General features: G+C 38.4%; 1 protein-coding gene across 2 annotated transcripts in view; it reads right to left on the reverse strand.

Moving 5' to 3' along the window:
- Window positions 1-13,065, reverse strand: part of SATB2 (SATB homeobox 2) — a 192,444-nt gene that overhangs the window by 114,257 nt on the left and 65,122 nt on the right. The window lies entirely within an intron of this gene.

A 13,065-nucleotide genomic window follows, 5' to 3' on the forward strand; every position in this document is an offset into this window, starting at 1 on the left:
AGTTCACTTCCAGATTCGTGTTTCACCAGGCAGAGGGGTTATTTTCCAATAGCACAATGACTGACCACAGATCAGAAATAGCAGAGATGCCTTCAGCTTCCTTTTTTTTTTTAATTTTATTCCTCTGCTCTTTTTAGAGTGACAATGGTTACCATTTCCCTGTGGGTTTCCTGCTGCATATGGTAAACATGCATGACAATGGAGAGAGAATAAAAATCCTGGTCAAACTTACACTATATAGAGCAGTGATTTTAGGAATACCCTTGTGATAAGAAGATTCTTCCGATAGCTTCAGCAACACGTGGTGAAAATTCTAACTTAGTCATAAGATGGACGCATCTTATCTGGTCCATATATCTGTGTCCATAGGGCACATATAACATTGATGAAGAAAAATAAAGAAAAAATAAAGAAAAACCCATTTCACAAACACAGAGGGACAAAAATTTTATTTGTATGCTGTGAAAAGCCCAATGGTCCCCAAGGTGTCAGAAATTGTCATACATACATTCCACTAAAACAGTTGTTTTGGTGAAAGAAAAGAAATAGAAATTTTTGACAATACAGGTGGGTCCAACTACAGTGTTCTTTCAAAATATTTTTTATCATCAAAGACAGAGAACACCTGTATACCCAAGTGAACTTTTAAAAGCTTCACGAAATAATGTTTTATAGCTCTGGGGTAAAATTCCAATAATAGGAAATGAACTTTCTGGTCAGGGAGTGTCCTGTCCAAGATGAAATCAATGAATGCGCAATGCTTGACATAATGCTTGAAAACAGGGAATAAACAGAACAAAAATATTAAAATGATGCACTGTTTCAGTATTAAGATTTAACAATCTGGTGCTGAATATGCTGCAGTATAAATAGTGCCTGGACTCAGATCCAATAAAGTAACACAGCTCTCATTCATAGTACCGTATGTCTCCAGTTCTGGCTCCTTAAGTCACATTTCACTTGCCAAGAAAAGCTGTTTTCTTGTGGGGATAGTTTTCCTAACATTCTCTCTCATGACAATGAAAAGTGCACAGCAACGCAGCATAAAGCAGTCTCGTGAAATGAACATCCAGGGCTCACTGGACAAGCACCCATCAGAGGCTGGGTCTGCTTCCTGGCTTCCTTTACTCTTTCTGACATTTGAAAATACTAAAAAAGATAACACGCAACATGGCTAACATATTTCCTTTTTAAAAAATCACTACATTATTTTAAATCCCTTTCAAAAAATCATTATCAAGATAGCCCATGAGTTGAGTATAAATTGACCATGGTCTAAAGGCACAGTATTTTGTCGTAAGCAACTGGAGGGGAGAAAAATGAAGTCAGCAATTGTGCCCTATGATAGACATGACAAGTGGAGGAAGCCGATTTCGTGGGTATTTTGGTGACTAAGAAGACAAAGGTAACATGAAGCAAATGACTCCGGAAGTTGTCATTGTGCAGTGCACAACTCTAGGGGAGGTTCACCCATTCTGCAGTGTGTATGTCACTGCTCACTCCTTTTTCTTGTTGAGTAGTATTCCACGGGAAAAATATGCCATAATCAAGTCAGACACAACAGAATATCTCTGTAAGATTTAATTTATATAACAATACAAGAACAGGCAAGACTACAGGACTAACCTATGGGACTGAAGTCAGAAGGCGGTTACCTCTGGACGTCAGGGGCAACTGACTGGAAAGAAACATAAGGGGATTTTCTTGGTTTGGCTGGTGGTTGCATGGGTATAAAAATTGTCAAATTCATCAAATGCAACGCTTAATATGCATACATTTTACTGTATGTAAATTGTACTTCAATACAAAAAAGGGTATTGGGGGAGGGCTCTCTGCAGGATATGACAGACAAATCACTCTCATGGAAATTAGGTAATCTAATCTCCATTTAGGTAAATTCTACCTCCCCCCTGCCCCCCACCTTGATGAGCCAGAAGAAGACTTGTCTGGGCTGGAATGAGGCACACACAGGTGTCTTTGCAACACTTAATACCTCCACAGAGAGCAGCTGCTACAGGTTGGTTTCTGCATCTTGAAAGAGAGCTGTTGAGGCATGCTACATTCAGGCAATGGGAAGTGGCACGTGCTCCTTTCTCAACCATATTAACTCACCTGCACGGTCCCAGAAGTCACGTTCTTTGCTCTACTATCTACCAGGGTCGGTGCATGCAAGGTCTGCTGAGACAGCCATGTCCAGAAGGCTGCTCTCCTTGGAGTACCTCTTTTTAATAAGCCTTCCCCCCAAACAGGCGCTTTGTCTGATGCATTAACCCTCTTTGGAAATACATTCCTTAGATACAGTCTTCCTTCCCCAATATAAAATAGATAAAAATATTACTTGGGCTAGAAGTCAAATGTTAATTGAGGAAATCAAGCTGGGAAGCAGTATAACAGTGACTAAGAATGCAGGCTTCCAAGTGAAATTGCCTCGGTTCACACCCTGGCTCCTCCACGTGCGATGTAACCTCAGAAAGTTACTTAAATTTCTCCATACCTCAAGCCTCTCTATATAAAATGGAACAACAGAAGTAGTGGCCACTTTGGAATACTGTGAAGATTGAATGAAAAGCCCTGACTTAGTACAGAGCCTGGATATAATTAATCTCAACAATTGGCTGTTTACAGTAATTATTTAGACATTTTTAATGCTTCTTTAAAAAAAGACATTGTCAACTTATTTTTACAAATGTTGACTCAAAGTTCTTTTTTTTAATGATTTCATTATTATCTTTTAATCTTTAATTGGGTCATAGGCCTGTAAAAGACGCTCATTTTTTAATGTTATTTATTTATTTTTAGAGAGAGTGTGAGCAGGGGAGGGGCAAAGAAAGGGGGAGAGAGAGAGAGAGAGAGAGAGAGAGAGAGAGAGAGAGAATCCCAAGCAGGCTCTGCACTGCCAGCACTGAGCCTGACTCGGGACTCCAACTCACAAACCATGAGATCATGACCTGAGCCAAAATCAAGAGCCAGACGCTTAATCAGCTCAGCCACCCAGGCACTCCAAAGGCCCTCATTATTTTAAATCAAAAAGGGAGACTGCATATGAATTATGTCTCTCCCCTCCTGTCCTATCGTATTCCACCCCTCCTCCCCTCCCTACTCATTTCTTCCAACCTTGCTCTTCAGTGCCTCCTCTCCTTCCACCCATAAGTAGGTTCAGATCTCCCCTACTTGAAAAGTAACAAAAACATTGCAACAATCTCTTTCCCTTCAGTCTCTCATTTTTTGCACCACCAGATACATCGGAAGTGCATCTCCAATTCTCCATCGGACCTTCACCCCTAGATATCTATTTTCAAAACTCCAAGGGAAATGAAGTTCAGAAGGGTTGCATTACCATGGGTGGTATCACCAGGCAATAACTAAAACCAGATTCACTTCAAATACCATGCTCTCACTCTTCTTAGAATCCTGTAAATCACAATGGTTCAGGTATGAGGCACAGAAAAGACTGGAAAACAGCCTGGTTCCAACTTTGGAAGGCCTCGAATGCCTGACTCAGTAACACATTGTGTAGGTCAGAGGTCAGGAGCAAGTCCTAGAGTTGGTGCAGGCTCCTTTGCCTGGTAGCTATGAGACTTTGAGGAAGTTGTGTAGTCTCTCCAAGTCTGTTTGCATTATCTGTAAAATGGGGATAAAACACTGTCTGCCCTTGAGGGGTGCCACAAGGCTTTAAATGAGAATGAGAATTTAGCACTGGGGATTGACCCACAGTGAATGATTAGTAAATATTTGCGGAAAATAGATCCTCGGGATTTTTTAGTGTAGATGTAACATGACCAAAGCAAAGTGATAGGAAGATTAACCTATAGTGAGTGCAGGTGGATTAAAAGAAGGCACCATTCTAAGAAGAGAAAAGAGCTGAAAAGTCCAGACAAGTGTGTCTAAATATAACCACTAGCAGCCTCTTCCTAGCTCCCCCCCACTGGGATACAGACCCCACTGACTGTTACAGTGCAGCAAAGGAGCATGAGGAAGAAAGAACAAGCCATGTACCTGCTGGGGAGATCTGACTTGCAGTGTTGGAGAAAAACTGCATAACTGTAAGTATACGAATAGAATTGTCAAACCTCATGCTTTATGATTAGGTTTTACAATCCCTATCTGAAAAGTGAGAAAAACTAATGATTCAATTAGATAGTGGTATATGCATGCGGGGCACCTGCGCGCATGCACACACACACACACACACACACACACACACACACACACACACCCCTCAAGCCCAGCCAGGCATATAGTAAATGCTCAATAAACGACAGTTCCCATTTTTTCCCCCGAATACATTTCACACTCAGTCGGAGTACGGATCCCCAACATTCACTTCAGGAAATCATACACATTCTTCAAATTCTCCTTGAAAATAATTCCAACCCTGATCAACCAAGCCTTTTCTCTACATAGCATTGCAGGAAATATTCTTGGTCAATCTGTGTATCTTATAAAGAACTTACTTTATCACAATACCCTTTTATGTTACTTTACAATTTGTGAAGTATTTTTTTTTTCAAAGCATTAGTTCATTTTCATGAGGACAGCAAGGGGTTAGTGTTATACCTGGATGTGAGCTGAAGAATGAATTTTCAAGCACATCAGTGGATGACAGCCAGGACTAGGTCTGGGCTTCATCTGACAAGTTTTCTAGCTACTGGACCAAAAACCTTTCTTCTCAGCTCTGCTTATGTGCCAATGTTCAAACATATGATGGGCCTCTGAAGAGCCTGGTCAATGGTTCATCCACAGTCACACATCAGACAGGGACTTGATATTTAATGTTAAACAACAGAATATGTAAGACCAACGAGTGAACAGGTGACAAGCACAGAAGACTGAAAAGCCAGCTACACTTGAGACTTCTCTAGAAGAAAACGATCTCCCACAACAGTGCCATTTCAGAGACACCATTTCCCAAGTCTGTCTTTCCTATTTCCAAGGAATTTATCATCTGCAAACATTTGCAAAATACCTGGTGCTGAGGACTATTACAGATGCAGTTTCAAGGTCTTTGAGTCACAAATTACGGGACTTTATTTGGGGTTTTAAATTCATAAAAACATTAATGTGACTGAATTGAGCACAATATAATAAATAAAATTGTTTCTATCCAGACAAGTCTGCTCGCTAAAATACAAAGGATCTACACACTCTTTGTACAATGCCTTTAGACCAAATGATAAAATTCAATTGTAGGTAAATTCCCATTACTGACATAAAATTAGGTTGGAAATGGAGGCAATTTTTGTCTAAAATTAAAAAAATGCAGTAATGGAAACCAGTTTTTTTTTACTCTCCCGATGGAGTATTCTGCCAGAGTCAAAGAGTTGACCTATCACAAAAAGAAATCTCAAGAATGCTCTTTGTGTTCACATTTGTTATTTTTATCAGTTTGTAACCTATCTCACAGAATCCACGTATTCTTCTCAGTGGAAGTATACTCCATATCATTGGAATTATTTACCTCTAACTCTATGAAAAGAAGAATGGTGATTAATACACGGTATAGTTCATCAATATTTGATTCAAGTTTTCAGAAAGTCAGTCACTTCTGGGCATAAAATAAAATGTAGTGATAATACAATATAATCAATCAAATAGAAAATTTGTACTAAGCACAAATCATCCATTCATTCAACAAATTTTTCTTTTGTTTCCCCAGCACAATTCACTATGATGCAAAGACAGCCCTTATACACACTATCCCTATAATTACGGAGCTCACAATTGAGTAGAAAAGCTTATTACCACTATATATATAGCTAAGTGAAACCACTCTTAAATTAAACCAAAGAGATAGCTTTTACTCCCCGTGCCTCAAAAATGAGAAATATTTACTTCATGAGGGCCTGCGACAGATTGCCCGGAAAGAACATGAGGATAATTCTCGTGGTTTGCCATGGCACATAGATGGTGCTGATAAAACAGTTATACATTGGGGGTACTCTAGAATAAAGCCCACAAGTCAATCTATGAGACAGATACACGAAGCCAGCACGATATCAGCCGTATTCTTACAAAACAGCCCAATAAATAATTTTCTTGTATTCTAGGTGCATTTTAACATTAAAGCAAAGTGAAAATTCAGCATGGGAAAAAACGAGACATTAGCTTTAATATCTAAAAGCTGGGGCTTATATACCTCATAACTCCCTGCAAGAGATCTCAGCAAAGGAGCATCAATAAAAACCCCAACCTCAGAGCTAAGCCTTGGGGCTTCTGATTCACAGTATTATTTCCACAATACACTAACTGCTGATGGAGCCCCTTGTAAAAACGGGAGAACTCATGACGTTGATTGCATCAGTTTATCCTCCTCGGTGGCCGTGTCCCTGTGGTACAGCATATAATTTTCTGTTGTTCAGCTATGCTTTGTTAAAGAAATTAAAAACTGTCTGTGCCATATAATAAGAACATAGAATTATTTATCCATAAATCTGTTCACACGAAATCACTACCCAGCAGTATATAATAACTCAGCCTGGGTTTCTAACCTGGGCCTGACAGTGGTATATCATCAAATTGTAACAGCATAAAGGCATAAATTGTAGTTATTATTGTTAAACCTGTGGTAGGAATGACTTCTCAATGAGGAAAGAAAAAAAAAGGCAAAACAAAGATGGTCTCTGAAGTGTCCATGTCTTCTTTTGTAATGCATGGCTTAGCTATACCCCAATAAAATTTACTGGAACTTTTCTACACCTTCTGCTTAGCTTTTAAAGACTATCTGTATTTCCAATGTTTTGCGTTGGGGTAAAAGTAAATGGAAAATGAAATAGCATTCCTCTGGCATTCTACATTATTTCAGGTACCATTATAACTTTTACGAATTAATGAAACCTCAAAACATACTTGTCTGGGAACCTACAATACACTTAATCCCGTGTTTGTAATAATACAAAAGAAATCAACAGACAAAAATAAATAATTCAACAATTCAGAATAAATGTTGAAGCCATATTGTTACATAAATTTATCTAAAAATCAATAGATACACACATGCACATGCACACACACATGCTGAAAGCTCTACCTGGAGCAATTCAGGCATTATTGACAAACACAAAAAGGTGGGGTTTTTTATTCTTTAAGAACATTAATTTTTATTTTTATTCTTTTTTTTTTTAAGTTTATTTATCTATTCTGAGAGAGAGAGAGAGCGTGTGATCAGGGGAGGGGTTGAGAGAGGGGAAGAGAGAGAGAATCCTAAGCAGGCTCAGCACTGTCAGCATGGAAACCTTTATGGGGCCCAAACCCATGAACCTGTGAGATCATGACCTGAGACAAAAATCAAGAGTCAGACCCTTAACCAACTGAGCCACCCAGGTGCCCCTAACTTTTATTCTTAAATCATACCTGTATCTTTCAGGAGACATTATTATCAGGAACATTATTAGCACTAAACTCTGAAATATGGGGTGCCTGGCTGGCTCAGTGGGTAGAGCATGAGACTTTTGATCTCAGGGTCATGAGTTCAAGCACCATGTTGGGGGTAATATTTACTTAAAAAAAAAAAAAAAAAACCCTGAAATATGAATTCAGAGCACTTTCTCAATAGACTATAGTGATATATAGCTGTCTACCAATCTTTTCCGGAGCTGATCACCTCCTTCTGCTACAGAAACATTCTACTTAAAAAATATATACAGTACCATTTGGTGCCTTGTAATTCTATACATGGTTTTTACATTTCACAGCATAAAGATTTTGTCTACTGTAATAGATGCTGCTTCACATTTGGGAAACGTTATGTTATAACCCTGACTTTTATTAGATTATTTAATATAAGCACTAAGTAACTAGACTAAATTAATAAAGACCCTATTAAAAAAAAAAAAAACAGAAAGAGAGAGAACAAGATTATTCCACAAATTAAATAAAACTTTCTGAAGTTGGTATTTTAAAAACCTTTATTTAATTTTCAAAATTCCAATTCTTCTGAAAAACAGCCAAAATATTGGTCAGGATATGAAAAAAATATGGTTGGCATTTAGTTATTTGTTTCATAAGAGTGCCATTCAAAACTATTATATGGGGAAAGAGGACAAATGAGAAAGAAAAGTGTTAGGAGAAATTATCTGGGATCAGTTCTAAGCTTCTGACACTGGTTAAAAATTACTTCATCTGGCATAGCATTTTCTTATTATTGTTCTCAGTTTAATCACTATCTAAAAGAGTTTCAAATTAAAGGATTAATTTTGGCAGGTAACACAACCTTCTCTTTTTTTTCTCCCTTCTATTCAGGAATACATTTGCATAAAGTAATTTCCCTCTAGCACTTGTCCCCCTAAAATACCTTCAATAATCGAAGGCACAAGGGAAAACATATACTCTGTTAAACATACTTTGCTACATTCTAGCAGATGCTATTCATAACATGTTTAGCCAGTGTTTCTGCATCCTCTGGGGTAAGAAGTATCCACTGAAGATCTAAAAATACAGTTGCTGCGCATATTTCCCATCCTAATTAATTACATGTACTCTTTTCAGATGGGAGCTCCAATGTTGCAGTAAGTTTTCCCGATGACCTAGCTTCCCATCACTGGACTCAAGACCTTTGGAAACCCTATCAACTGCATGCTCCCAATTACATATTCCAGAATTGCTCCTCAGGCATATTCTGTTTCCTATAATTTAAGGTTACATAATATCTGATCTTAAGGGCAATATTATGATGGCATGTTGATTATCAAAGAAAATGTTGCCATATAATATGCAGAAAAACATATACTCATTTATGTTGTACATTTTTATTCATGTGCCAACTAACCTGATTTCACAGTAATTTGTTAAGGAACTTTAAGACATGGAAGCAAATATGACTGTAACTATTACGAAATGGCAACTGCTTTTGGTTTTTTGGTTTTTTGGTTTTTTGGTTTTTGGTTTTTTGAAGGCTTTTTGTTTTGGATCCTTTAAGAACATTTTAATGATTTTTACTTTCAATACATCTTCATATAGACTCTACCATTACATCTTATTTTTTTTTAATTTGTTAATGTTTTATTTATTTTTAAGAGAGACAGACAGTGCAAGTGGCAGAGGGGCAGAGAGAGAGGGAGACACAGAATCCAAGCAGGCTCCAGGCTCTGAGCTGTCAGCCCAGAGACCGACGCGGGGCTCAAACCCACAACCGGCGAGATCATGACCTGAGCCAAAGTTAGATGCTTAACCAACTGAGCCACCCGGGTGCCGCTACCATTACATCTTATAATGTACATGGTTTACAGGTTTCAGAGAGCTCACCTTCAAAGAAGTTCTGAAAATTCCCTGATTTCCACACTTGTGGGAAATGAACTATTTAAAGACAGCAAACCACACTTTTAAATATGGCACTACCATTTTAATGGCTCCAATACAGAAACCAAGGATCCAATACAAAGGTGCTTGCTCATTAGGCAAATTTTTGTAATGTTTATTTATTATTTATTTTGAGAGAGAGAGAGCGTTAGCAAGGAAAGGGCACAGAATGGGGGGGAAGGGAGAGAATCTCAAGCAGGCTCTCCATTGTTGGCACAGAGCCCAACACAGAGCTTGATCTCACAAACTGTGAGATGAGCTGAGCTGAAATCAAGAATCAGATGCTTAACCAACCGAGCCACCCAGGTGCCCCTAGGCAAATGTTTTTTGAATCGAATCCAAGGTAGATCAGCAGTCACAACATACGTGGTGATGAATAATGACAATGGTCTATCTGAGCCCCCTAAAATATTTAGCCATGTTAGAAAAATGCCATATGAATCAATGGGCAACTGAACCATGGTAGAGACCTAGCAATCATTCCTGACAAGATGCCTAGTTATCCCATGATAGCTAGGCCGACAGCTGGAGATGACGACCTGGAGGGTAGGTGAAGGTCAGAAATTGATTATTTTTTCCCCCAGGACTTTGCAGTTTAGGGAGCACTGTACTATTGAGAGTGGTCAGATTAAGTGAATGGGTTCTAAATTCATCCCTAGAGCAGTTGTGGGCCCCACCCTGACTTCTAGAACATAAAGCTCCAGGGGTAGATCCCGGGAGATGCTGAGGATAAACCAAGTTTGAGAAGTGCTTTCCAAGATGTCCAGTAAAAAGCATGAAAAAAATCAATCCACTGATTTTCAAGAGAAGGGCAAACAGATCACAAGATTCCCAGGTTCCTTTTTTCCAATTTATCAGCAAATATTCTCATACTTGTCAAGTATAGTAAGTGAAGAGAAAGGAGAAAGCTATGGCACATGAGAAGAAAAAAAAAATGGGGTCAGGACTACATTGTAACTGTTTCTTTTTAAATTTGCAGGATTTGGCATAGGCGGAAAGGTAAAAGCAGAAGAAAATGGTTCCCCATCTATGCATAAACTCCGGAACATTTATCTTATTTGAACTGTATACCACCAGAAAGCAAGGGCCATGTCATTAACTGTTTTATACAACTCTAGCTACAGCCCCATACGGTACAGCAGTCAAGTATCAAGAAAGCCACTTTGTTGGAAGAGCAGCAGACTGAGATCAGGAAATGTAGGGCTGGTCTTAGATCTGCCCCTGTCAGTGCAGTGCTGCAGCTCTGCACCTGTGGGCAGCCCATCTAACTTCTCTGGGCCCCTATTTTCTCTTCCATAAAATGGGGATTTAAAAGCAAAAACAAACAAACAAACAAAAACCCACCACCACCAATAATAAAAAATTCCTCTTGCCTGAATCACAAAATGGTAATTATAATAAAAACATAAGCTAAATGCTGAAAATTATAAAGCATTGTATAAACATATGCTGGCATTCATGAATTGCAAGTTGACATAAAAGAAGAAACAACTGCATTTTTTTTTTAGAATGCTTTTAAGGGAAAACTTCCTTTACTTAAGCAAAAACGTGAACCCTCTAAAATGTCACTGGCTAAGGTGGCAAGTCATCTGATGCAATCAAAAGAATCTGGAGCAAGTCACTTAATCTCTCTGAAGCCTCCATTTACTGTCTTCAGGAGATGCTGCCGTCTGGGAAGTGTCAGCAGTTCCATGTTACCACCCACATTCTACTGCACAGCATCCCAGAGATGGATGGATGGAAGGGTGGGTAGGTAGGTAGGAAGGAAGCAAGGAGGCAAGGAAGGAAGACAGAGGGGGTTGGGAGGGAAGGAGGGAAGGAGGCTGGGCCACTCTGCCATGATCCATGGGCAGCACTAGCTTACTTTGCAGGTTCACTCAATGTTCCCTACCAGGACTCTGTCCCCACCATCCTGCTAACCCTCACCAAGCAGAAAATTGAGCTCGTACACTCCTAGCACCTTGGATATCCAGGAAAACCAGCACAAGAGATATTCTAGACAGCGGCTGAAGACACAAAGAAAGATCTGAGGGGCTAAAAAATCCTCAAATCAAACTTTCTCATGGAATCCATGCCACCCCCAGAGTCTTACTGATGATGTCCCCCTTGTAGCTCTGACATTCTAAATCAAAACACCGCTTGAATACTTTGGGGCCCAGTAATGGTGGCTTTGATTACTGTCATTTTAAACACGCATTAAGCCTTCAAAACTGTGAAAATAAACTCAACATTGAATTGGTGGGTTGATTTTTCTTTCATTAAAATTCTACTTTTCTATTAAAAAAAATGGCAAGCACCCAGCTTTTTGTTTCTCAGGGAGGGCTCGTTTTTAAACTTTCAAAGTATAGTAAACAACTTCTAAATTCAGGATAATTGAAGGTCTGCCAGTTGGTGAACAAAACAACAATGGCTTTCATATCAACCAAAAAAGGGAACATGGCTCAATCAGGATTTTTTTCTAACTGAATATCATTTTGCCAACTGTACTTCTTACTAAAATAACAAAAGCTGCTGCCTACAGACTACTAATGGACTACTACTTGAATAAATACAATTATGCTCATTAGTTCTTTACATTCAAATTATTAGCTAAGAGTGACTTTCCCAGAGATTCTTTTTTAATGAAAGACAATAACATAATTGTTAGCACAAGATACTTTCAGATCAATTTTGTCCTTCCATAGCGCCAAAGAGAAGAAACAAATTGGCCACATGCTTCCACAAATAAGTAATTTCCTCATTAAAGATATATTTGTACAGAATTTTCTCGATTTGCAGTGGAGTTATGTCCCAACAAACGTATCATAAGTTGGAAATATCCTAAGTTGAAAATGCATTTACTACCAAACATTAGAGCTTAGCCTAGCCTACAGTAAATGTGCTCAGAACGCTTACACTGGCCTACAGTTGGGCAAAATCCCCTAACATAAAGCTTATTTTATAGTAATGTTAAATAGCTCATGTAATCTATTGAATAGTGTACCGAGAGTGAAAAACAGAATGGCTGTACAGGTATACAATAGTTGTAAATGTGTCAGTTACTTGCCCTCGGGACCTCGGGGCTGACTGGGAGCTGCAGCTTGCTGTCATTTTTAGTTGCTCAATAGTGTATTATTATATTGACGTTATAATGATCCATTAAAAAAACTGGCTGTTTATTTTATGCTTATCATGGTATTGCTATGTTACTACACTAGAAGAAAATAATTACCCAAGTTATCCAATTAAATTATCAACCCAGTTATCACATTAAATTTAATTTATACCAGAATCAAATAATAAGTTATTAGCTTTTAAGTTCTGATACAACACTTTTCAGTATGATTCACAGTAAGTTAAACTTAAGTTAAATGCTCACAGACATTTATTTACCAATTTGTGGTTCTTATACGCTTGGAAACATCTCAAAACCAGCCATAATCAATCAGGGACTATCTCATTCATCTGAATGCCCTAGCCTTGTGACTGACACTTAGTAGAGGAAGAAAGAAAAAAAGAAAAGAAAAGAAAAGAAAAGAAAAGAAAAGAAAAGAAAAGAAAAGAAAAGAAAAGAAAAGGAAAGGAAAGGAAAGGAAAGGAAAGGAAAGGAAAGGAAAGGAAAGGAAAGGAAAGGAAAGGAAAAGGGAAAGGGAAAGGGAAAGGGAAAGGGAAAGGGAAAGAAAGAAAAGAAAGGAAGGAAGGAAGGAAGGAAGGAAGGAAGGAAGGAAGGAAAGAAAGAAAGAAAGAAAGAAAGAAAGAAAGAAAGAAAGAAAGAAAGAAAAGAAAGAAAAG

Source organism: Puma concolor, chromosome C1 (genome assembly GCF_028749965.1).
Source record: "Puma concolor isolate L17-30 chromosome C1, mPumCon1.1.hap2, whole genome shotgun sequence".
NCBI lineage: Eukaryota > Metazoa > Chordata > Mammalia > Carnivora > Felidae > Puma > Puma concolor.